The following is a 26,050-nucleotide window of genomic DNA, read 5'->3' on the forward strand; positions in this document are numbered from 1 at the left end:
TAAGTTTCCAGGGGGGTATGGAAGAGACAGGAAGCTGTTTCAACAGCCTCAGCCAGGCAGGTCTCATTGAAAAACAGATCACGGTGAAGGATACAAAAGCAGCTTTGGGGCCATAGCAGGAACTCTGAGCAGGGCGCTGAGAAGTGTTTGCTGGGCCCTTGCACAGAGCTTTTCTTCCCCGGTCTCTGCTTTCCCCGACCTCTTTTCTGCTCTCCTTCATGTCTCTCAGCACTGCCAGGGCTGCTCATGGCCCTGCTTCTGCCCTTCCGCCTGTCTTCTCTCGGCATCTCTCTGCAATTGTGTGTCACTCCGCAGTGCCTTGAATTCAGACTTGCTCAGGAGAGTTGTTTTAGGCTGAAGTGGGTGTCCCCCCCCCCACCGCATTCAGATGTTGAAGTCCCAACCCCACAGTACCTCAGAATGTAGCCATATTGGAGAGCAGTTCATTGAAGAGATGATTACGTTAAAAGGGGGGCCATCAGGATGGGGTCCCAATCCAGTATGACTGGTGTCCTTCTAAGAGAAAGGACCATGTGAGGACAGAGTGAGGAGGTAGCCATTTGCAAGCCAAGGAGAGGGAAGCCTTGGGAGAGACCAAACCCGCCAGCACCTCAGTCCTGGATTTCTAGTTTCCAGAACCGTGAGAAAAGAAATGTTCAGGCTGTGGTATTTAGTTATGGCAGCCCAAGCGGACTAATGCGAGAGACTGTGTTTGGAGCCACGCGTGAGTGTCCAGGATAAAACATGCTGGACAGTTCACATGACAGGTGGCAGATGAGGCCGCCCCTCGAGGCAGGGCTGCCTTTGGGTCAGTGGGGATCCCACTGGCGTTCATCTGTGCTGCGACTCTGCCATAATCTACATGTGTGTGTCCTCAAAGGAGGGCCTCAGGGGGTGTGATAGCTGCTCTCAGCCCAGAGTTTGGCTGGACAGTCATTTTGCCCATGTAGGTGTACCTTTTCTGAAAGTGAGTTTTGTAGAGTGTTTAAAATATAGCTTGCCAGTCAACAAATGTGTATTTATCTTCTCTAAGTTTGAGAAGGTTTGTGTAGGTTACAGAAAATGAGATTTCAGAAGAAAAGAGTAGTTTTACTAGTTTCACACATAAATCATTAAACATATGAATAAATCAACGTGATACAATAAATGACTAGTGCTTTGATAAATTGGACATACCCACTTGTGGAAATGGAGTCATTTCTACAAATTGAGAATCGCTGTCTTTTCTAATCCATTTCTTTAGTTTTCAGATCATTGAAATAAAGTATTCAGTTTACCACACTTTGAATTTTATATTAAAATATATTCATATTTTAAAAAATTGCAAACACTAGAATAACCAGAACTTAAACTTTCTAGCACCTTTTGTAGAGCTTTGCCATCTAAAGTGTGGTCCAGGACCTCGGTGCTGGTTAGAAGTGCACATATCGCAGAGGAATCTGCATTCAAATGAGACAGCAAGATGATTTCTGTGCACACTAAGATCTGCATCACTAATCTGTAGTGAGAAACTTCTCACAAATACCACATCTAGTTTATTGCAGAAGTTAGAAATCAAGGTGCTAATCATATTTGACCTTGCGAATGTGCTTTTTATTATATCGTAATATTGGTGGCATAATAGGATCATTTGACTTTTGCAGACAGTTTTCTTGTATTTGATCAAAAGTCTGAATTCAGGAACACAGGTGGTCAATACAGTTGATAATGTGATCACCAAAATGTAAACTCACTTTTCACAATGTCACAATATAGATTTATGAAAATATCACCTACTTCTTAAAGTTCCCCACTAGGATCGATTCCCCTTACTTTTTATTTTTACAATAATTGTATTACATCTTTATTATTCTGCAACTTTCTTTTATTCGCATAATATGTCTTAATGGTTCTTTCTGTCAGAAGGACTTTATTCACTTAGCCACCCCGTCCAAGGTGTGAGATGTAACACGACTTACGTCATCATTGTCTCGTGGATTGTTTTCACGGGCTCTTTTCAGGGAGCTGTTTTCCTTGGTCATTTATTATCCAAGTACTGGAATTTATGAGATGTCACTGCTCCCTTTAAAAGGTCAAAATTTTCAGTTTGTTGTTCAAAAATAATCAACATTTCTGCCCCTTCCCAACCATAGCCAGGTCCCCGTAATGTCTCTTTTTCTCCTACTGAAACTGTCTCAGCTAGCAGAGGTCCTCAGAACAGACCGTGCCGCAATTGCTCAGATTTGCTCAGGACCTTATTCTTTCCTCTCTTTTTGCCCTTGACCTCCATCAGATCTAATGCAATGTTCAGCCATATCTGGTCCCTGACTCACTTTAGTCGATGCATCTCCTTGCAGCCTGCGACCCCCCCAACATCGTTGTAGGCCCTTCGGGCTCTGCCGTCAGCCAGGAAGAGCTTTGATGGTGTCTTTGTGAGTGCTCCATACAAACCGGGTGGGCGCGCCTCGGCACGCTCAGCCTTGCGCAATTCTCCAGCGTGGGGACTGATGCAAGGTCATCTTCTGTGGCCACAGCGCATCCCAGAGGATGCCTCAGCATCACATTGCAGCGTGGAGCTTTTAGAAATGCACAGTCCCAGACCTACTGACCAGAACCTTCACTTGAACAAGCTACCTCGGGGATGCATGTCACATTGAAGTTTCAGGAGCCCCGATCAAAAGGTCAGTGTCGTCCAACCACTTTCTTTCTGCATCATTAAGAAAAGGCCTTAATATTTCTTACACATGGTTGCAGAGGTTGCATCCCCCCAGTGAAGAATCTGGGGTTTAGCTGTTAGGGAGCATGGGGCACTGGACGGTGGGGCCACACAGCAAATCGGAGCCCTTGGGAGGGAAGAGAGAGAAAGGAAGACTCACCTGGAAGGAGGCAGCAGTTCTTTCCTCTTACCATGATGCTTCCCGAGCTTTGGAATAGCAGTCATACCCCTCGATTCTGGGCCTCTGGCCGTTCAGGCTGAGGTGGCGCGTCCCTGGGGTGAGTTCACTGAGCATTCCAAGGCAACCAATTTCGAGACACTCACTTCTCGCCACCATCTGGCTGCTCTTCGCCCATTCTCCCTTGTACTCTCCCTCTCATGGTTTCTCATCACCTTCTTTACAAATCAAGGCCAACCTTCCCCTCATTCGGAGTCTCACAGCTCATTTCTTTTTTTTTTTTTAAGGGCAGAGAGAGACACGGCGAGAGAGGGAACACAAGCAGGGGGAGTGGGAGAGGGAGAAGCAGGCTTCCCTCGGAGCAGGGAGCCCGATGCGGGGCTCGATCCCAGGACCCTGGGATCATGACCTGAGCCGAAGGCAGACGCTTAACCACTGAGCCACCCGGGCGCCCCCACAGCTCATTTCTGTGAACAAAGTTTCTCCATCCTTGCATCTATAAAAACCAACAATAGAAAGATTGGTACTGACCTGTCTCATTCTAGCAAAAAAATATATATATATACTCATTTGTGAATTCATAAACTAATTTTTTAAACCCCACATCCATCTCATGAAGGGATGCATTTCCAAAAAATGTTTTCTGTCTAATAACAACCTATCAAATTTTGTACGCGTTAATAATCCTCTGTTTTGATCAGTTGTGTACTAACAATACCCATGATGAGTGAAAGCCAAAGAAGAAATTCATAGTTAGATCTTCATGGTCATAGGAAATAAAGGATAGGAAGATATCTGGGAAGCATGGGTGTGTTTATGTGTTGTTTCAATGAAAGATCAAGGGGCTGTCTTTTAATCTCCGATAGATGGTTATTTTAAAGGGGAAGACCATGGAGGTTCCTTCAACAATGGAGAGTGCTTCATAATCTAAATTTTATTGGGTCAAGCTCTGAGCCTTTCATTAAGGCTGCAAAGGAAAATAAAACTTCTGAAGACTTCCATTAAGCTTGACCTCTGAACCAGTTTCTCAGAAGAAAGAAAATGCCTAGTGTGGGCTTTTGTTAAACACCAGTTCAGGCAAAGAGGGTGAGTTCTTGTGCTTCAGACTTTGATTTCCATTTAAGGCTTTCACTCTTTAGAAAAAAAGATAATGTGTTAGGTTGAAAGCTGGAAAAATTAAACTTGGCCCCGAGTTTTCTGAGAAATCAGCACCCATTTCGTAGCAAATTTCAGAAGCAAACTATTTTAGCCACAAAACAAATGGTTTCTTTCAATTGATACACAGCAAATGAGGACTTCTGGAGTTCTTTTTAAACAATGGGCCAACTATGCTTCCCCCATCCTGTTACCCTCTCGCCCCGGGCACAGCAGTGACAGGCTGCCCTCAGGCTGAGACGCGTGGGGCATTGCATCTTTTCAAGAAAGCCAGAATTCTCCCCTGCCAGTAACCTGAGGTGCCCCCAACCGTGTTAGGATAGCCACCAGTTTTCTCATCATTATGAGAAAAAAAGAGAAGCATAAAGAAATATTCTCAAATCCTTCCTAGACAGTTAATGCCAGTAGAGAGAATGTTTTCTTTACGTGATCACTGCAACTGATGGGAAAAGTCTCTTCAGTAAGCTGCAACAACAAAAAAGAGCATGTGATTACTTTTTTAATATTTGCCCTGTAAGGCTTTCCATACTCCGGTTCACATGGCAGAGAACGACATGGAAAAAGTTCGACCCCGTGCCAGGAGTGAGTGTTGCACGTTGGTATTACCCTGTAGGATTTTAACCCAATGGGGAAGATTACCTGTAAAATGGTTCCGGCATTAGTCTTTATTATTCTTCTGGATCGTTTTCATCTTGTATAAATATCAGCATAAGAAAAGGGTCCGCTGGGCTTGTCCAGAGTTCCTCCTGCCCCTACCACGAGGCTTAGCCTTCTCCAGACCCTGTGTCAGTCTAGTCCAAAGTCGGAAAATATCTAAGACAGTGCTGCTCATATTCCAAGGACCCGGCATCATGCGGGTCCACCTGGCACCTAGGAGCTGGCCTTTTCTGCATTGCCAATTTCCACCTTATCCCCTACCTCCAACAACCAGATGATGGCATGCTTCCCTGGGCTTGGGCCGCACCTTGAAAACACAACACCACATCTCAGCCCCGCTAAAGCATGGTGCTTACGCTGCTCGGGTGTCATTCCTTCCTGGGGGCTGAAATCCCGTCCTTGGCCAGGACCTTGATCCCTGCTGGTCAGGATTCTGTGCTGCCACGACCACCTGCCAGCTTCTGTCCCCAATGCCAGGCCCCTCTCCTGAATGCTGTGGTTGCACTTACTGGATAATTGTTCCAGGCACCTCAAAAGCATCATCATTCATCTCTAAAGACCCAAAATCTGTTCTGCCTCCTTGAGTCTGCACCCTAGGTAGCCTTCCACTTCCTCAGCTAAAAACCTCCGTGTAGTCTTCAAATCCCCCTCCTCCACCTCTTCCTCCTCACAAATGACAACACTGGCCGTGGACTTTATATCCGAAATATCTCTAGACTTCCTGGTCTACCCCCAAATGTCCTCCCCTTAACACAGACCCTTGTCCTCCCCTAGAAAGATCCGAAGCCTCTCACCTGGTCCCACTAACCCCTTCTCACTCAGTTCGAGGCATCCTTCCCCCTTCCACCAGAAACACCATCTTCAAAACTAACTTGATCATGCCATTCCCCTTCTTGGGAGCTTCCACTTGTGCTTTGTCACCTACAGAGTTAATCCACACTCTGAAATAAAACTATGTCCCACCCAGGTGTCTAACCCTTTCCCCGACCCTGCTTCTCTGCCCTGTCTGCCACGCGGTCCAGCACACTGCCATTACATGGGGTGATGTGCCCTTACAGCATGGCTTTTTCACATGCTGGTCTCCCAACCATAATGCTCCTTCCCTTTTTTTTTTTTTTTTTACTTCTGGAAGATTCAAATCAGCTTTCCAATTTCAAATATAATCTCTTTTGACTCTCTCTGTGCTCCCCCTGGAGGGTCTGCCGAAATCTGCAGATGTGTCTGAGGGAAGGGAGAGAGGAAAAGGAAAGAGAAAAACCCAGAGCCTTACAGGATTTGAGAGATCTTGAAGCACAAAAATATGTTCCAAAGGAACGGAGACTCGGCAAGTGCCCAGTTTGTACACAAACACACACAAAGTTTGATTCTGGAGACAAGAGACCAGTATGCTCGAGATTTCTCTTTTAGGGAAGAAAATGCAGGAAAATATTAAGAATGTTGGTCAGAAGGGGCGCCTGGGTGGCTCATTCAGTTAAGCGTCTGCCTTTGGCTCAAGTCATGATCTCCAGGTCCTGGGATCAAGCCCCATGTCGGGCTCCCTGCTCAGCTGGGAGCCTGCTTCTCCCTCTGCTCCAGCCCCTGTTCATGTGCTCACTCTCTCTCTCAAATAAATAAATAAAATCTTAAAAAAAAAAAGAATGTTGGTCAACACATTGAAAAGATATGGACCATTAAAAACCATCATATTTTTACTGAGATCGCATGATGACAAGCTAATATAATTTAGATTTTTAATGAAGTAATTTGATTCAAACATTGGAAGATGTTCATAGGTATGCCATATGTTTATTTCAAAAAAGCCCATGAAAAGGTTTTTTTATATGTAAGAAGAAGTGTAGAGGAGGCATAAACTAGGGGTTACTGAGTGCGATCATTCAGGAGTCTACCTTATACTTAAACTACTGTGGTCTCCTCTAAGAATTTATTTCTTGCCACTGTCTGGGTCCATTTACTAATGGTACAGGCAACTTTATAGCTTCTCTTGTATATCACTTTCATCAACCTTTTATTTCACAAATGAACTCATAATTTTTAACAATAGAACAGTATAGAGAAATTGTGATTCCCTTCTCTGAGTTCACCATGGTTTGCCAGGCAGGGGAAGTTTGAAAGGACCTTCAAGAACCACATCCTCAAAGTCCAAGCTGGCAAGAGAGACCTTTGTGAAAGTTATTTCTAATGCAGAAGAAAAACCAAGTGGTCATTTAAAAATATTTGAATCTAAGGAGAACTTTACTGTCTCACATCTTTTAAAACTCTCTTAAAGATAGGGACAAAGTAAACAGAAAGCACCAAGTATTTGGAAAGGGAAGGATAAGCACCTGTTACCTGTTGCCTGCTTCTTTCTGATGGCAGAGTGATGAGTTACCTGGCTCACTAGTTTGCCTTCATGGATCATGTGATTCATTGACTTTCGAGATGCCTTGAATTTAAGAGTCAGTGTGTGAAAAAGAAATCAGAAATAAATCACCTGTGCTAAAATGGTGTCTCACATATCCATGAAATAAACTACACCAGGGACACAAATTGTTGACTTGGGATCACCCCTGCCCACAAAACTAAAGACTGTGTTACTTTTTGCCCTCTAATTTCTAACCGTACAAGTATCTCTTTTAGCAGAATACTCTGTAACCTTTTAGGGCAGAAGAGTAGGTACATACACAGAGTGTGGGTTCACAGAGGAGCTTGTTGAAAGTATTTAATTCACTTTAAAAAAAATATGTACATGTCCTTTGTTTGGTAACAAAGGAGAGTACTCATACTTTGATAGAAACTTATTTTGACTTTGAATATAAATTTTGTTTTCTACCATGCACATTTTTAAGTCTCTTGCTTGTAGTAAAATACCTTTTTATCCTATAGCTGTCAAAATGAAAAGAGCTTACATAGTCAATGCATTCAAGAGGCCACTCAAAACACATATCATTGAGCAATTCCATAAATATTGAAAACATTAATCACCCCAATGTAACTTTGCTGCTTTTTATATACACAAATGACACTTCAGTGAAACTCTCATGTGGGATAATGCATTTATATCTGTCGCCAATCTTTTTGGAAGCAATTCACAAGTGCTTATTATATAATATTATTATGCAACTATGCCTTCATTATGTCAAGAGATTCTCTGCAGCAAATACTGTGATAACGTTAAAATTACAGAGATGAGTAAGATGTATCCACATCTTCAAGAAACTTTGGGATTCTGTGGGAAATGACAGATCTACCGTTTCAGTCCTGTAATACATACTGTGAAAATGCTAAGCATGGATGGAGCAGGAGCGTAAATGAGCATGGGAGGTGGGGGAGACGTTCTAGAGCTAAATACATGAGGAAGGACGATTCCTAAGTCGGGCTCATGATGAGTTTTACTCAAAAAGTATGATGCACGGAGGGAGGAGAAGTTATCCAGTATGGGAGATGCAGAAGTGTGGAGGAGGGGGCAGGACAGAACACCACCAGGGGGTGCTGTGTGTGAGACTATGCGTGGCTCAGAAGGGCTTGGAGCTGGGGATGGCAAGAATAGATTTCTTGTGTCTCCCATCAAGGCCGCGGCAGGGTGGGGGAATGGGGTTGGAATCAGGAAGCTGGCCTGTGCTTTAGGATCAGACGTAGAAGGACAGTGCCGTGAGCCATACTTCCATGTTTAGAATCTCTTGACCAATGACCACATCCTGACCGAGTGCTTGTGTGTGTGTGTGTGTGTGTGTGTGTGTGTGTGGTGGGGGTCTGTATTTCTGCACCATCTTTGAAGCAAGGCAATCTGTGACCTCATGCTTCCCATCATTTCTCTTTCAACTGTATTCCTCTCCAGGTTTTACGAACTTCTCACAGTCCCAACTTCCTATTTTTATTACATCATTATCAAAATGTCTTGTGTTGATAAGGCCATAATTTTGGATATCTTTTGCAGTGATCACAGGACTTTCTTAAATGGCGGTACGTGCAGGCATGATGGAAAACATTGTAATGTTAGCAGTAAATCGCAGCTGCTTGTCTCTGGCTTGATGATTGTTGCTTAAGCCTTTAAAGATGTGTCCAGAAGTCCCTGTCCCCTGGGCAAAGCAGGGAGGTGGACCGGACGTGGGGTAGGCCGGCCTCCATGGTGTCGAGTTCAGTGGGCCTTCTGTAGAGTGCAATGCTGATTTGACGTAATAATCTTTATTATCATACATGACATCTGCGAGTGACAAAAATGGAAGAGTAAATATCTTTTTAATGCAGCAACTTACATTGTAGAAAATCACAATTTTAAAAATATTATCCATTTTCATGTCAATTTTTCTGATAGCTCAAACTGTCTTAATTCTCTTTTGCTTGGTGGTGGACCCATTACCGTTTTAGTTTTATGTTACGTGTATTAGAAAGATAACGAAACTGATTTTTAGGATGCATTGTTCATCCCTGCGTTTATTTGAGAAAAAAAAAGGGATAATCGATGTGAATTTTCACATGGGAGATAGAATTTACTGCGTGAGACTTAGAAGGCATCTTCATTTCATCAAGCTAAAAGATAGATTGCATAAAACTATATTAAAGTCTGTTTCTTTCATCTTCAGAACCGATGCCACTTTTCAGAATTTTTGAAGATCAAAGAGTGTCTTTTTTTAGTTTCACCTCGAGATACTTTTCCGTTTCATTTCTTGGGCTGATTAAACGTTCAGTGTTGTGTACTGTTTTTTCCACCCACAGAGGTCTTTTTAAAGTCGTAACTCAGTCACTAGTTTATGTGAGGGCAACAATATGTAGATAAACAAAAAAACTAGCCAAAAAAAAAACAAAGACTGAAGCGACCTCTCTTATGGGAGCAGAAGTGAAACATACTAATATTCCCCCCAAAACTCTTTTCCTGCCCAAACCTGTCAACTGAATTTACAAAACCAAAGAAAAAAAGAGTTGCATAAAATTTATTTGAACATGAATGTAGCCTCCTTTTGAAATTTGCGTCTCTTGTAAGTGGACTGTGCCACTCTTGTAAGTGGACTGTGATTCAGCAAGGCCTGTGACTGAGGGGCTTGAATATCAACTCCGTGCAGAACAGTGCTAGCCATTTTGAAAGCGATTAGTGCTCTGAAGGATCAGGGAGGGCAGCGTGCGTGTGTGTCTGTGTGTGCATGCATGAATGTGTGTGTGTGCATGTGTGCGTGTGTGCGCGCGCGCATGTGTGTGTGCGTGCATGCGTGCATGTGTGTGCGTGCATGTCTGTGCATGCATGCGTGCATGTGTCTGTGCGTGTGTGTGCATGCGTGCATGTGTGTCTGTGTGTGTGCGTGTGTCTGCGTGCACGTGTGTGTGTGTGTGCATGCATGGGTCTGCGTGCATGCGTGCGTGTGTGTGTGCGCGCATGCGTTCGTGTGTGTGTGCGTGTGTGTGTGTGTGCGTGCACACGCACACACGCGCAAGCAGCTTCAGTTTCTGGGGCTGCAGGCCTGACAGCTTAGTGGAAGTAGGACACACATTACCCATATCAGAGTAAAATATGATACACTAAAATATTCTGATCATCAATTGAAGAAAACCCAAATAATGAGAAATTAAATATAAATGTGGGCTTACTCTGTGATTTGTCACACAAAAATAATTTGCAAATGGCCTGGCAGGATTACCTTTAAATAGCATGTCCATTGAAAATACGTTTTAATTTATAAAGATTTATTTTGCATACTCTTAAAAGTGTGGTTTATCACACGGAATCACAGTGTAAGTACTTTACTGTCTTTATTTGACAGATACTTATCAAGCATCAACCACGGGCCTGGCGTTGTTCCAGGTATTGGAAAATAAACAGTTTCTGTTCTGCTAGAGCTTACGTAGTAGTCTGGGGAAAGGGACGTTAAACAAGAAATACAAGTAGAGAGAATGTTCTGAAGGAAATAAACTGAGATCAGGAGATTGAGAACGAAGAGGTTTGCTACTTCACACAAGGTGGTGGGGGAAAGACCTTCTGTGGAAGTGACGTTTGCATAGAGGCCGAAATAAGAGGTGGTGTCATCCAGCAGGTATCTGGGAGAAGAGTCTTTGAGCTGGAGGGACAGGGAGTGCAAGAGTCCCAAGGCACAAACCTGGCTGACGGATACGAACTATAGTTTATTGAAGGTGGAATCTGTTGGATTTGCTGATGAACTGAATTTGGGGTTTTAGAAAACGGAGAAGGTGAGGACGACTGGAGTGGTTTTTGTCCTGAGTGGCTGAGAAGAACAAGGGTTCTACTTGCTGAGATGGGAAATTCCAGGAGATCTGTAGGTTGGGAGGCAGGGGCAACAGACAGGTGGAAGCAGTTTAGGTTATGTCCATTTCGAGATACTACTTTATAGCCAAATGGAGATGTGAAATTGGAGCTCAGGAGATAGGTTGGATGGGGAGAGAAAACCTGGGGAGTCATCAGCATGTAAATCCCAAGAGATGAGAGACTCTCCTGGCAAGCCAGAGGAGATGTACACGAGCCAGCTCTCAGCTTGTAAAAGTTTTGAGAAGAGAATCCAACCAAGAAAACCCTGAGGCGTTGCCCAGAGTGAAGAAGGAGACCCAGGAGAGTACTGTATTCTGGAAGGCAAGAGAAGAAAGTAGCTAAGGGAAGAGAAAGTAATCCTGAGTGCCTCGTGCTGCTGGCAAGACCAGTATGATGAGGACCAAGAAACAACCATTTGGTTTTTTGCTGTTGTTGTTGTTGTTGTTGTTGTTGTTGTTTGTTTTTTTCTTTATTTTCTTTATTATGATAAAAAAATCAACCATTTGGTTTTGCAGCATGGGGTGTAGGGGAAGGGCACACGGGATGCTGATTTCTTGGATTCTCATTTCTTGGATTCACCAAAATACAGAGGAGGAACACAGACATCAAGTAAAGATGAAATTCAGAGAGACGGTTGAGTGTGCAGTTGAGAGTATGTGAGCTACCTTGGTGCAGTCCTCAGCTCCTCTGGGTCCTGGCTGGCATGGCCTTGAACTGGTCATTTCATCTCCTTGTGATTCTGTTTGGTCAAATATAAAATGAGGATAACAGTCCTTACTTCATTATGATCACTTATAGGATTTTTGCTTGGGATAATTAAGTTAATATATGCAAAATACTTAAAACAGTGCCTGGCATTATATAGGTGTTTGCTATAATTATTGATATTATTATCATTATAGGCATTTCTAGGAATTCTGCTCTAAAGGAGGGCAAAGAAAAGAAAATGGGACATACCTATAGGGAGGCATGGGGTCGAGAGTGTTTGTGTGTGTGTTCTTGCTGTGTTTTATTTCAAATAAGAGATTTTATGGCATGTTTTAATGCTGGTGGGAATGCCCCCAGAAGAAGGATTAAAAATCTCTGTGCAGGAGACAGAGAGGATAATTGTAGGTACGATCCAGGTAATATTTTGGACATATACTAGAAATCGATCCATCATTTATTTGAAATTCACATTTAACTGGGTGTCCTGTCTTGCATTTTATCTAGCAGCCCTGCCAGGCACACACTGCTTGCCTCTTTCCCCATAACGGCCAAGACATTTGTTTCTTCGGGGAGGAGTGGGGGGGGAGCCGGAATGGAACGAGGAGCTCATTGCTCGGCTTTAAGTGTCAAACCGACATTTAAAAATAGTTAGTGGATTTGGGTATGCCAGCAGGATTCTTTGCTTTTAAAAAGCCAGGCTGTGATGTAGGTAGGCAAAGAACACTCGTGGGGTCCCCAAACCACAGCTTGGAGATGGACCAGAGAGCAGTCAGGAATCTGGAGAGAACCCAAGAGCAGATTTCCTGAATTTTCAAAAGAAGCATAAAGATGGAGCAGGAATCAGAAAGTTGAGAGATTCAGAGGGGATGAGTCTGGGGTTTGCTTGCTGTTTGCTCCCCTCCATGAAAGTGCCCAGGAGGCTCCATCCCCCAAGATTCAGCCAGAGCAGGTAGGAGTTGAGACATGAAAACCCCAGGAAGGGGTTGGTGGCTGCTCCCATATGGAATTCGGTGGGGGGTGGGGGGGACCCAAGCTGCTGAGCAGGAAAGCTGCAGGGCAGCAAGGGGCCTCCATGTCTCCTCAGCTTACAGGACTTCCAGATATTTCCACAGCATTCCTGCAGAAGGGCAAGTGTATCAGACGCTTGGAAGAGGGTCTCAGGACCAGGAAGGCTGAGAGGGTTGTGGACCTTATTGCTTGGACTGCCCTTGACCTGAGCACTGTGAAGCTCTGGGAGCCTGCCAAGGCCAGCGAGACACAAGCCCTGCTTCCTACTGATGACCCAGGTTCTGCTCAGGGAGAGGATGCTCTGAACAACATGAGGACTTTCCTCCTGGGGGGGGGGGCGGGGACAGAGCTGACTCTAACAGGAAAAGCACTAGACTCTGAACAAGGTGGAAGAAAGTTTCAGGCCCAGCAAGTAGAAGCTCTGGGACAAATGGGAGCTTGTTTGGAGGAAAAAGGGAGTCACATTTCTGCACCAAGAATCAACAGTGTGTAGATTCCAGCCTGCCGCAGTACCACGTGAGAAGGACAGAGGAGCTGTAAACCACAGGCACTAATAGGGTGCGGTCACTCTCCACGAGGAGGTAGGGTGAAGCTGATTGTACTGGTGTTTTGAAATGGAGTTGAAATTCATTTATCAAATACTCCAAGCCTGTGAAAAAGGCGAATCGTCCAGCGTAGTGTGGGAGGATTTGTGTGTGTGTGTGTGTGTGTGTGTGTGTGTGTGTGTGTGTGTCAGAGGGTAGGAGGGGCATGAGAGGGACCCTGTAAGGAACAGTCACAGGGGAAAGTCAGAGAGAGAGAGGACAGGGAAGTCTGGGCCCTGTGCATGCTTTCCACATCAAAGAGCAGTGGGCTTTGCTTGTGACAGTAAAGACTGACTCTGCAGGTGTTATGAGCAAGGACTGACAGAATCAGAACTGAGTTGTAGGAAGATTACAGTGATTATAACGTGTAGGATGGAGTGAAGGGATGGATCCATGAGCTGTCACAAAAGATGATTTTGGGGTTTTAAACCTGAGAAAACAGTGTTATAAATAGAAGCAATGAAGGCAGAAGGAGAAATTAAGTTTGAGGGGAAGAGAAGGATTCACTTTAGAGGTGTCAAATATGATGTAGTGATTCAGTCAATCAACAAAGACGTTTTGAACACCTACTAGGCACCGGGCCTGGCTCAGGGCTGGGATTATTGTGAAGAAGGCAATGAAAGCACTCGGAGCCCCAGTAGGAGTTAGTTTGATTTATTTTGGTCCAGCCACACCCCAACCCAGGTCCTAGCCCACTGGAAGGGCTCGAATATTTGTTAATAAAGAGAGATACGAACAGACTGGTACATCCAAATGGAAAGGTCTAAGCAATTACAAATGTTGCCCGGATTGGCATCAATACTAATTACTTCTGATTACTTTTGCCTTGATTGAATGTACGTTTTGTTTTCAAAATAAAAGTGAGACCAACACATATTTTTAAAAGTAACATAGCCTTCACATTGCATGTAGTCCATCACTAATTTTAAGTTTGTAATTAAAGGGTCCTGGAGACAAGAGAGCCTACATTCCCTAAATTGGGATGAGCAAACTACAAACCCCAGGTCAGGTCCAGCCCACAGCCTGTTTTTAAAATAAAGTTTTATTGTGACACAGCCACGCTCATTTGTGTATGTATTGCCCACGGCTACTCTTGCACCGCAACAGAGGAAGGAGTAATTGTGAGAGGCTGTCTTGCAGAGCCTAAGATGTTTACTGTCTGGCAGTTTGCTGACCCCTGCTTCTAAACCAATATGTGATAAGTTATGAGGAGGTTTGTAAACGCAGTAGACTGACAACTTTCTTAAAAAAAGAAAATGTGATTGTAATCTAAGCAGAGGGTAATGTTGCTTAGGCATACAATTTAAAACGCTAATTACACATCTGTACGGTAATTAAAACAAGGCTTTTAATAGGCAGCACTCTGAATCCAGTGTAATGAATATACTTAAAAGGAATACATTTTCTTTATTCTGAAAAATCTTCTATAATTCACATCTTTTTTGTATAAGCGAACCAAACTACTGATGTCTTCTATGGAATCACGATTTTTTTCCCCTAGAAAATTGTTTGGTGAGCACTAGTTAAAATGAGCATAAAATGATCCCCTTAAACAATGAATTAATATAATGCAAATTGTTGTCAGTAAGAACATATTTAAAAATACAGACAGTGTTCAACTAGTTGAGCTTCCCTCAGCCCCTTGGCCCCTCTTTTTTTTTTTTTTTTTGACGGCACATCTGTTCTAAAAGTGGGTCTCACATGGTCTGTCTCATGCTGGGAATAAGAGGGTTTCCCTTCCAGCAGGTTGCCCCCACCAGTTGGCCACTTTCCTCTGTGTTACGTACCCGTGAACACACACGTGCACACACATGGGCACACATAGACACAGCCCTTTGCGATTTGGGTGTGATCGGGGGTGTAGGCCTCTGATCTCCCACATCATGACTGACTCCGAAGCAGAGAAAAAAAAAAAGGCTTAAAAACACTCGAATGTAGGATGTGGAAAGAGTTACTCTAGCAGTGAAGACTCATTTGATCCAGGGCCCTGATATAGGACTCTGGAAGGCAGTTCAGAAAAGGAGTTTCGAGATCTCACTTTGAGCAAAGTAGCCTCATTTAACTAGCATGTGGCCTCCTCAGGGGACAGCAGTCACATCCGTGTGTGTCTCCCAGTCCATTGGTCAAAGCCTGCTTCCAGGCTTCAGAGGTGAGCCTACCCTGAGACTATGAGCCGTCTCCTGGAGTGGCGTCCAAAAGGGAAATGGGTCCCCAGTGAAGGTGGCACTCTTCAGTTTCAAAGCAGAATGTGGGAGTTGTCACCAAGGACGGAAGACTCGACGGTATGAATTGAAGATCAGACTTAGTTCTCCGTGCCTTTCATTTGGCACAATGCAAGCCAAAAGCTTTGAGGTATTTCGGCATTTTGACTCAGCAATATGGTAAAAGGTCAAAGCATCATGCAATCCTGTGCTTGCATGTGGATATAAAAGCACACTCATCCAATTTAAAGATAGCCGGGCCTTGCCTTCCGGGGTCCAAGTGAACCCGCGCATTCTGAAAAGATAGCAGATCAAGAAAGCTAAATTCTTTCAGTTTCCAAGGCAACTGAATGACAAATAACTCGAGTCTTAATCCAATAGATGAGATGATGATTCTGGTACGTTTTCAATTAGAAAATGACTATAGGAAAACAGACATCCCTGAATCCACCCCATGCTGGCCCAAGGAGCCTATTTTCCTAATAGCCTTCCTAAAAGATGCCCTAACAACATTGATGGAACATCGATTCAGCCTCTCATCTGGTGCAGAAAATGAGGGCAGGAAAAATAGAGAATATGATAACTGTATATGTTGCGTTCCCACACTCATGTTATGGCACTGGTTGCAAGGTCCCAGTGCCTTACCTCATCAGTTTATATACTCTTGAGAAAATACGCTGCTGGAGAAAAGAGGAAACTGGGGGATCAGAATGGCTCCAGATCAGATATTGCCACCCAGCCTTGAAGGGTGAGTAGACTTGGATGGGAGAGAGGAGGGACAGTGGTCCCAGCAGACACTGAGTGAGAGAGATGGTCGGTGGTGGCAGCAAAGGGCTGCTTCGAGGAGGGCTATGTGACTAACTGTGGTGTGGCCGGGACAGGGAAGGACCGGGAAGCTGGAGGGCATTGCCAAGGTTTGAGAGATTATCACTCTAGGAAATGTGGGTGTTATCTTGCAGGCAGGGTGATATCAGTCGCATTGTAGAAGTAGAAATCCAGCAGCTTGGATCAAAGAAAGAGGAGCTGAGGCAGAGGCCATTCTTTAATTCACATGCGCCTGCTGATCGAGAACATTCATTTGTTCAGCTCTCCCCGCCAGCTGGCCCTTGGATCCATTACATCCATGGTCAGCTGCACCTCCAAGTCAGCTAGTGGCCCCCCACCACCACTGTGGCAGCCTCTTAGCTTCATTTCTGGGTTCATCCCCTTCTCCCCCATTCTTCAGTTTATGAAATTGAAAGATGATAGAAAAATCTAGGACAGTTGAGTTTCCAAAACGGAATTCTTGCTTTTTCCCTAGGGTACAAGGGGGAGCGCAGAAAAGGGTAAGGCTTCCAGTGGACATGGATGTGATTTTAATATTAAAAATGTACAATTTAGGATTAAAACAAAAGTGTTTTAACCCACTCCCTGTTCTTCTGCAAACTGTCCTTTATTATAGTGCTGAGCAAAGAGTAAGTGTTTAGAAGTATCATGATTTCTTCTGTCGGGAAAAAAAAAAAGTGCTATATATTTTTTGAGGTATTGAACAAGAGCAAAAAGAGGGAAAGATCATAAAGTTTGAGGAATTCCTTTAAAAACAAGGCACTTGTGGTTGTTTGTGTTAAATTTTTAAAATGATACAAACTCTTCGCAGTCCACAGTCCCCGCATAATCTTGGAACCACACGCTGAGGAATCTGTTGTGTTTTTCTCCCAGTTCTTTTTGGCCACTCCAGTGGAGAGGACCAAAGCAGTTTCTGTTTGCTGGACCCTAGCTGAAGGAACAGGTGTGGGAGGTCCGTATACTAAGATGTGAGTTCCTGTTGAGTTGTTTTCTTCTGCACCACCAGCATCTTTTGCTTTCTCTGACCTCACGGGGAGATTATGCTGCTGACCCCCTATCTGAGGACAGTGTCCCTTCCTGCTCTCCATCTCCAGGCCTGCCTCCTGTGGGGATGGGAGAGGTGTTGGGCGTCTGAGAAGAGGAGCTGCCCAGCAGAGAGTGGGGCAGCGCTAGGGCTGCCAGATAAAATTCTGGATGTCCAGTTAAATTTGAATTCCAGTTGAACAAGGGACACAACATGCTTCTTTGGCTTGTGTGGAATTGGGAGTAAAAAAAAAAAATTCATGTTCTGTCTCCATTCTGCTGCTTGAAGCTTTGTGACTTCACCTTGTTAAGCCTCATCTTCTTCAACTGCAAAATGGGGGTGATGGTATCGAGGTCCTAGCTTGTTGAGACCAAATATATGAGAAGAGCTTGGAATATGCTTGCAAATGATAAATAAACAAATGGTAGCAAAGCTTTCCTAAGTTGAATAATGAAATGGTACATTTAGACAAAACAGTGCAGAAAAGTCCAAACCCTAGGAATTGGTGGGTAAACAAAATACAGTTGGCCCTTGAACAACATGGGTTTGAGCTGCGCGGGTCCACTTCTAGGCAGATTTTTTCTTTCGATAAACGCAGTACGGGACTGTAAATGTATTTTCCTTGTGATTTTCTCAATTTCCTCTAGGTTCCTTTATTGTGAGAATACAATATATGATACATATAGCATTCAGAACATGCATTGATCGATTGTTTATGTGTTGGGTAAGTCTTCTAGTCAGCAGTAGGCTATTAGTAGTTAAGTTTCCAGTTAAGTCAAAACTTATGCATGGATTTTCAGTGGTGGAGGTTGGCACCCCTAGCCCCAACATTGTTCAAGGTTCAACTGTAGATAATAAGTTAAGAAAAGAGACAAGTAGAAAGACAATTAAAAGCGTTGACTGGGAGCTAGCTTACACGTGTTGCTATCATTTTGTTCACTAATAGAACAACTCATATCTAGGGTGAGCATATATACATTTGTATCACAAGAGTTTCTGTGCACTGGTGATAGGAAGATGACCCAAGTAAATACATTTATCAAGTGGATTCTAGTAACCCAGGCATTGTTCTAAAGTGTTAACCACATACAACTCACTGTAATTCTCACAAAACACTGTGAAGTCTATTGTTAGCTCCATTTCACAGCTGAGAAAACTGAGGCCCAGATGTATGTGTAACCTGCTGAGCAGCACCTGGATTGTGTGGTGAGGCTTGGGTTCAAGGTCCTAGTCCATGCCCTGAAGCACATCTTGTATACTGACTGTGCCCATCATGCATAAGCAATGGAAAAGGTCCTTTTAAGGAACATGTTTGTAGATACAATTGCCAGAAACCAGGATCATAAAATTAATAGGACTAGCTCAATGAGAGACATAACTAAATGAGCGATGATCCAATTATTTAGACCTTTTTTTTTTTTTTTAAAGCAAAGCATGAAGGGTTTAGGAGAAAAAGAATTTTACTTTCCAGACGCACACATTAATTTCCAAGCTTCAGCGTCTAATTGTGAAACAAAAGACAACCATCCATTTCCCGAGGATTTCATTATAATTTAAAAATTGTCACACTTGTGGCAAGGCATGAAGTTTTGATGACTGGATGCGGTTACAGTTAAGCCTAATAATGCCTTATGTAAAATTTGCTGGCTTTGAAATGTGGTGTCATTTGGAGAAAGTGAACACAGGGAGCACTATGGGGCTGTGCCCGCTGCCGATGTAGTTTATTAGCTAACTTGTCCAGCAGGTAAGGTGCTAATTGGTATCGTCACATGAGGACAATGGAGTTTTCATTTACTCTCAGTTATCACTGTGAATTTTGAGATGAGAATAACGAAAAATGTGATCCTTGGGACACTTGTTAGATGATGGCAGATGGAATACATTTCTGCATCCGGGGGTAAAATTCAGACTCACGCCTACTTGGGCCTATCATTTCCTCGTCCCCGCCCTCCCACTCGAATCCCCTGGGACAAGCGTTCTCAACTTCGTTGGTCTCCCACCCTCTCCTCGCATGCTTAATAGTCATAGAAGATCGCAGAGTTACTGTCTATATGAGTTACATCTCTCCATAGTTACTGTATCGATGTTACAATTGAAAAGTGTTTAAACATTTAATTTAATATATTCATGAAGAATTACTTTTAAAGTCATAACAAACCCATTATCTATTGATAAAAATATTTCATTTAAAATAACTATTTTGATGGTAGCTACACTTGCGAGTTTAGCATAAAGTATCAGCTGATCCAATCACTATGTTGTATACCTAAAACTGATGAAACTGTGTGTCAAATAGACTTCAATTAAAACGATAAAAATAAACCATTGTTCCACATACAGGATTCTTTTATAACGTTGCAAACCTCTCATGTCTAGCTTAATGGAGGACAACTGCATTCTCATACCTGCTTCTTTGTTCAGCCTGTTGTAAAATATTTTGTTTGAAATATATGAAGAAAATCTGGCCTCATACACATATGTCGTTGGAAAAGGGAGGGGTATTTTCATAGCTTTTTGGATAATTGTGGATATTCTTTTATATGACACAAAACTCTGTAAGTTGTAGTTTCTTAAAGCTTAGTTGAAATAAAAATATAGCAGTGAGCTTCCTGAGGTGTGTTGCTTAAAATCTGTTGCTCTGTCTTGAATAGATTTTGAATGCTTTGAGTAGATCTTTCACCCTCATGTGATGTTAGCGTATATTGTGCTGAGTTATGCAGATATTCTACATGTTGATATATTTCATTATATGATATATTTTTAAATTCATTCTATAAAGTCAGATTTGTCAGTGTTACCAACAACCTCATCAGAAAGTCTTCAAGTACCAGGAGATTTTTAGATACAAGTTTTCCCATCTTCTCATGTTTTTCATGAAAGTTGAAACTTTATCACTGGCAGCAAATATTGTCATTTTTCTTGAAGAAAGAAGCTCATTTTGCCCACCGTTGTCCTTGAGAAAATGCCTGCAAATACCCAAGCCTAAATGACCATAGTTTGTCAGTCTTTTATTTTTTTAAAGATTTTATTTATTTATTTGAGAGTGAGAGAAAGAGGGAGCGCACAAGCCCAGGGGAGAGGCAGAGGCAGAGGGAGAAGCTGGCTCCCCATTGAGCAAGGAGCCCAATGCAGACTTGATCCCAGGACCCCGGGATCATGACCTGAGCCGAAGGTAGATGCTTAACTGACTGAGCTGCTCAGGCGCCCCTGTCAGTCTTTCAAATAAAATTAGTGCCCCATGAAAAGGTAGGTAGTTCATTTCACAACTCAACACACACGCAAGTACTCTTCCAGGAGAACCTTGGAAGGCATAAGTGCTTTATGTGTGTTTTCATTTTATCACCCAGAATACTAAAAAGATGTGCAATCAAGGGCCAAGCTTTAATAAAATTAGTGATTTTTACTGCTATCGCTTCTCGGCCTTTTGGCTAAGATCAAGTGTAGTATCTGTTCTTATCAGTTTAATAATTTTTACTGCTAAGTGAAGGATATTCTTAATTGGAACTGGCCTTTTTTTTTTTTTAAGGGTGAGTTTGTGACAGTGAAGAATATACTGCCTGGGAGATCAGTTTTATCTCACTGTCTTGATTCCTTCCAAGACCAGCAGTTTTAACCACCGCTGCTCCTGCAACTTCAGTGCCCATGCCAACAGAATTGAAAGTGCAAATAACATTTTAGTATCGTTATGAAAATCATAGATGTCTGGAAAGAGTCTGGGGGTTCCTGGACCAAACTTTAAGAACAAACCCCTGGTCTGTGCTGTTCCATGACTACTTTGGGTACAAAGAGAATTTTACAGAACAATTCACAACACTGCCCTAGGAAAAGAAATTTTTTTTTACAAACACCACCCATGTCTTTGAGTGTGGTGTTTACCTTTGCTTAACGCTTAAAGAAAATGGCAGTTATGTTCTGCGTTCAGTTTACATAATTCCTCTTTGAATAGCAAGATGTTTGAGCCTTGCTTTTTCACTCAGTGGCACGCTACATATTAAGAATAAATACAAACTTAGAAATGTTTTCAGAATTTAATTTTTATTTGTGCACAGCGTGATCTACAATTTTAATTTCTTCGAGCAATAGTAATACTCTGCTTGTGTTATGAAAAAAATAGTACCAAGCGTGCAGCCAAGCATGTTAGATTTATTTATGAGTCATTTTATTTTAAATAACACATCAGATAAATTAGATAAAAATAAGGTCCTTTGGGACTTTTTGTAAACATGGTCTCATCTAAAATAAAATGAATTATTTTATTCAAGTTTCTCTTTCCATAGAGTGTGCCTTAATGAATATCTTGAACTCTACAGTGAAGCACACACAGGAACTGGGTGAGAGCCAACTGTGTGACCATGTCCCAGACTGGAAAGGTGTCAGGACAGGCCCTTCAGAGGAAATGAGTAGAATGGTTATGAACTTGGGTTTTAGGATCACAGACACTTTGGTTTGTGCTGCTGTTTATTATCTGGGTGATGTTGGCCTTAAGTACTTAATTTTTTTAAGGCTTTGTTTTCACAGCTTTAACATGGGGTAATACCTGTATGAACCCCTAACTCTAGATGACTCCATAGCTACTCTGCGCATTCAATGACCATAGGTCTGATAAGGGTGTTAGCCCCTTAGCCGATACTTCGCTTACGAGTTTGCTTGGGCTGCCAAAGCTGAGGACCACAAACTGAGCAGCTTGTCCAATAGAAATACATTGTCTCACAGTTCTGGAGGCTAGAAGTCTGTAGTCGAGGTGTTGGCAAGGTCATGCTCCTGCTGAAGGTACTCAGCGAGGATCTGCTGCAGGTGTCTCAAGGAGTTCTGGTAGTTCCTTGGCTTGTGACAGCAAACCCCAAATTGCACGTGACATTCTCCCCCTTATGCATACACATGTGCGACTGCCCCATTATTAGAAGGACCCCAGTCATATTGGGTGAGGGGCCCACCCTGCCCAGGATGACCTGGTCTTAACTAGTTACATTTGCAAGGCTTCTGTTTCCCATAAGGGCACCTTCTGAAGAACTAGGGGTCAGGACTTCAACATCTGCATCAACCCATAACATTTAGCAAACCCGCAATAAATAGGAGATTTTTTCTATTGTTGTTTTGTTGTTCTGGTGCAATGCAGACAACTCTTAAATGGTGAGTAGGAGAAGTTGGAACTAATTCTCAGGTTTCTGGTTTGGACGGCTGGTTAGATAGGCCATGCGGCCATGAACCAAGATAGAAACTCAAAAGGAGGAGCAGGGTCTGTGGTGGGTGCAGGGAAGAGGAGTCAGGGTGTGCATTTTTTTTTTAATTTAGGGAAAGTTTGTATATCTGGTTGGTCTATCAAGTAAAAACTGTAACCTCAAACCAGGGGAGAAACATGGGATTAAGATACGGTTTTGCCAACCATCAGAAAACAGATGTTTTGTCTGTGTATTACATACACATGCTTTCGTTCATCCCACAGACATTTATCAACTGCCTGTTTTGTACCAGGTGTTCCGGTAATTTTGTCCCAAGTTATCAGGTATTTAGGAGGTTTGGGAAGCTGACAAGTCATAAAACTAGAGATGTTTTTTTGAGGGAAAAAAAAATGAATAGACTCGCCTGACAGCAGCCACAAGGGAATTCAAGAGATTCATCTGGAGAGGCAGGTTAGAACCAGGTAGAGGAGGACCAAGTTTTTTTAAGTTTAATATTTCTTTTTCCTAAAGGCAGTGGGAAACTATTGAGGGCTTTGAGCAGAAAACTGGCATGTGCTAGGCAATGTTTGAGGAAGACTACTCTGGAAATAACTGTGTAATGGACTGGAAGTAGTGGGTATTGGCACGGGGAGCTCAGAAGGTGATGAGCTACACCCACGCGAAGGATGCAACTTGAGGCCAATGGATAGGAGAAAATCCGTGGAGGAAATCATGCTGCTTTGTGGGGACAACATAACAGGGAGAAGACAGTCACCAGTTACTGCAAGATTTTAGCCCAGGACAATGGGAAAATGTGGTATGACTGAAAAAAATAATATTAAAGGGAAATTGAGAGGGGAAGGGGTTTGTGGGAAGAAGTGGCTCTCAGGATTAGACGGCTAGTCTCAGCTGACAGCAGGTGCCAGTGGAGGACTCTCAAGACGGTGCTGAACCCGGGTCAGGAGGCTTGGCAGAGTATCGGCAGAGCACGTGACCCCAGCCAGGAAACATTGCCGTCCCCTGCAGCTGGTTAATCCCTGCTTACTTTATCTTTGCTGCTCTGCAGGGATCCTGCTTCTCTCTTCGCAATAGCTTAATCTGTCAAGACTCTCATGCAGGTGAAATGCTAATTCTCTAGGACTCTGCTAAAATCAACAGTTTAATTAAACTTCACAAAACCAGCTGCCGCCCCATGTCCCTTGTTAGGGGCCCTGTGTATCCCGCTTTGCTCTGTTAAGTTAAAGAAACAACTAAGGTTGCTTTCTGTTAAAACCATGAGGATCTTTTTAAGAAAGACCCAGATTCTGATTCATCTTCTAATGTAAAACAGGGATCTGAGCATGAGACTCAGACCAAAGCACCAAGACTTCAGAGATCATGCAGAAAGACTAATAATGGGGAAGACAGATGTTCTCAGTGACAGATATACTTTTATATAATCCTTTTATAGTTTTTTAAAGGTCCTATCTGAAGTTAATGACAGTTGCATTCAGGATTGTTTATTCATCTGCACCGTGAAATTAGAGATATTTATTCATCGGAGGTCATTCGTCTATGGATAAAACATTCTCAGCATAAAAGTGATGGTTATTGAAAGGAATAAAAACATGGTGGAAGTAGAAATGGTGAAAGGCAAGCAGTGACTTTTCTTGTTGAGCTGGAAAGCGAGTGCAGAATGCACTGCTCTGACTGTGAGCAGGTCGCAGATGCTGAGAAGACACCACCATGGGTATGTTCAGTGTAGCTCTTCTTGCAGGATGAGCTCCCTGCTCACAGCTCACACCTAGTTCTCAATAAAATTAAAAACCTACTTAGTTCTCCAATAGCTTAAAATGTAGTTTAAGAGACAGGGGGTGCCCAGCCAGCTCAGTGGGTAAAGCACGCAACTCTTGATCTCAGGGTTGTGAGTTCAAGCGCCATGTTGGGTGTAGAGCTTACTTAAAACACACACACACACACACACACACACACACACACACATAATTTAAGAGACAGCATGCAAATTTAAGTTACTTAAAAAGACTTATTTTACAACAGTGAATCATTGCTCTGAGTGGGGGAAAATTGCTACAAATGAATACTATGGATGTAAAAATGAAGATATTCTCTAGGAGCATGCAGTGAACATCCCTGAGTTCATGTGTCCAAAGTAGTAGCTCCTTTCCTTCTGAAAAATCATGTTTCTCCATACTCTTTCCATGTGGTTTTAATGGGAGCGGCCATTTCCTGAGGCCATATGATCACGGTGATTTTCCAAAGGTGACCCATCGTAGTATCCCATGCTCTGGAGACAGTGACCACACCAGGATGCAGCGCCTCACCCAGGCAGAGCCCCTGAGAGCCCTTCCCTGGCCCTTTTGGGCTTGGAACCAAAGAGAATGGTCTACATTTATCTCTGGTGGTAAAGGATGAGGAGCCAAGCCAAGAGTGGCCTTGGCAGAGATGAGAGCAGCAGAGACAGGAGCTGGAAAGAGGAGCCCTTGGGCTCCTTCTGAGCCTGCTCTTCGTAGGTTATGGACATCCCTGGGCTCCAGTGGAGCTGCTGTTGTTTGCTTGTTGCTTTTTCTTCACATATTATTGTCACTTGCATCTAAAGGGTTTTGACTGATACAAAAGAACGCCTCAGGAATTTGATCTGTGAGAGAATCCATCTTTACTCATGAGGCAGAGCACGGTTTTGATGGCAAGGAATTGCTCCATTGTCAGTAGACTATGGATTACTTCCACAGTCTTCCACTGTTATTCTTTTAGCCAAATTTAATTTGATAATATGCAGTCTAATCACAAAATACCGAACGTTTTCATCTGGGCTACTAAATAGTTGCTCTTTCCTGGAGAAATAGCATCAGAGTCTGAGGTCAGGGTATGGGCACGTACGAACATCTGAGGGAAAATATAAAAGACAGAATATATTTTGTACCTATCGTGGACATTTGATGATCCCTTGCAGGATGGGGTCAGGTGCTGTGTTAAGGTGCTCTGGATACTAAGCGGAATAAAACAGGTTCCATCTTGAGGCCCCCCAGAGCAGTGGAAACAAATGGCAGCCAAGGGGGAATAGACTGGAGCTGAGACTAGTGGATTGTCTGCAGCTACACAAGGGAACCATTAAGTAAAAAGGCATGTGGTTACTTGTGGGGCCGTAGAGCAAGAAGAATGTGGTGGAAGAAGCAGAACTGACAATGAGAAAGGGGAAAAAGCCTCGTCTATAAGGGATAAAGAAATTGAATTAAAGCTATAGCTCTGCAACTATTTTGATTTTTATATTCTAATTCTGAATGTGAAAGTATATCACTAAGAGGATATACAACATCTTAGTAAACATTTTCTAGAAAAAAAAAAAAACAACACACAGTCTTTTACTTGAACTGTGTCTTCTGTTAACTCCTCACAGTAATGGTATATAGAGCATGGGATCTGACATTTTATCATGAACTTGACATAGAATCATAAAAGTCTCTGAGAGACAGGGAGGACTTAACGCCATCATTCATCTCTACTTCATATTTTACCACAGAAGATAGGGAGACGCAGAGAGGAGGTATGGGATCTCCAAGTTCCTATGAAGGTGAGTCTAGACTAGTGATTTTTAAACTGCAGATTTCAACCTAGTAAGTAAGGGTCATG

At 43.0% G+C, this 26,050-nt stretch overlaps 1 protein-coding gene and 1 pseudogene across 5 annotated transcripts in view; both read left to right on the top strand.

Annotated features, from left to right (window-relative positions):
• Nucleotides 1-26,050, top strand: part of CTNND2 (catenin delta 2) — a 907,509-nt gene that overhangs the window by 575,561 nt on the left and 305,898 nt on the right. The window lies entirely within an intron of this gene.
• On the top strand, nucleotides 20,673-20,853 carry LOC112820526 (U2 spliceosomal RNA; annotated as a pseudogene).

This window comes from Callorhinus ursinus, unplaced genomic scaffold (assembly GCF_003265705.2).
Source record: "Callorhinus ursinus isolate GAN/ISIS: 27379988/994484 unplaced genomic scaffold, GSC_fseal_2.0 scaffold3, whole genome shotgun sequence".
In the NCBI taxonomy this organism is placed as follows: Eukaryota; Metazoa; Chordata; class Mammalia; order Carnivora; family Otariidae; genus Callorhinus; species Callorhinus ursinus.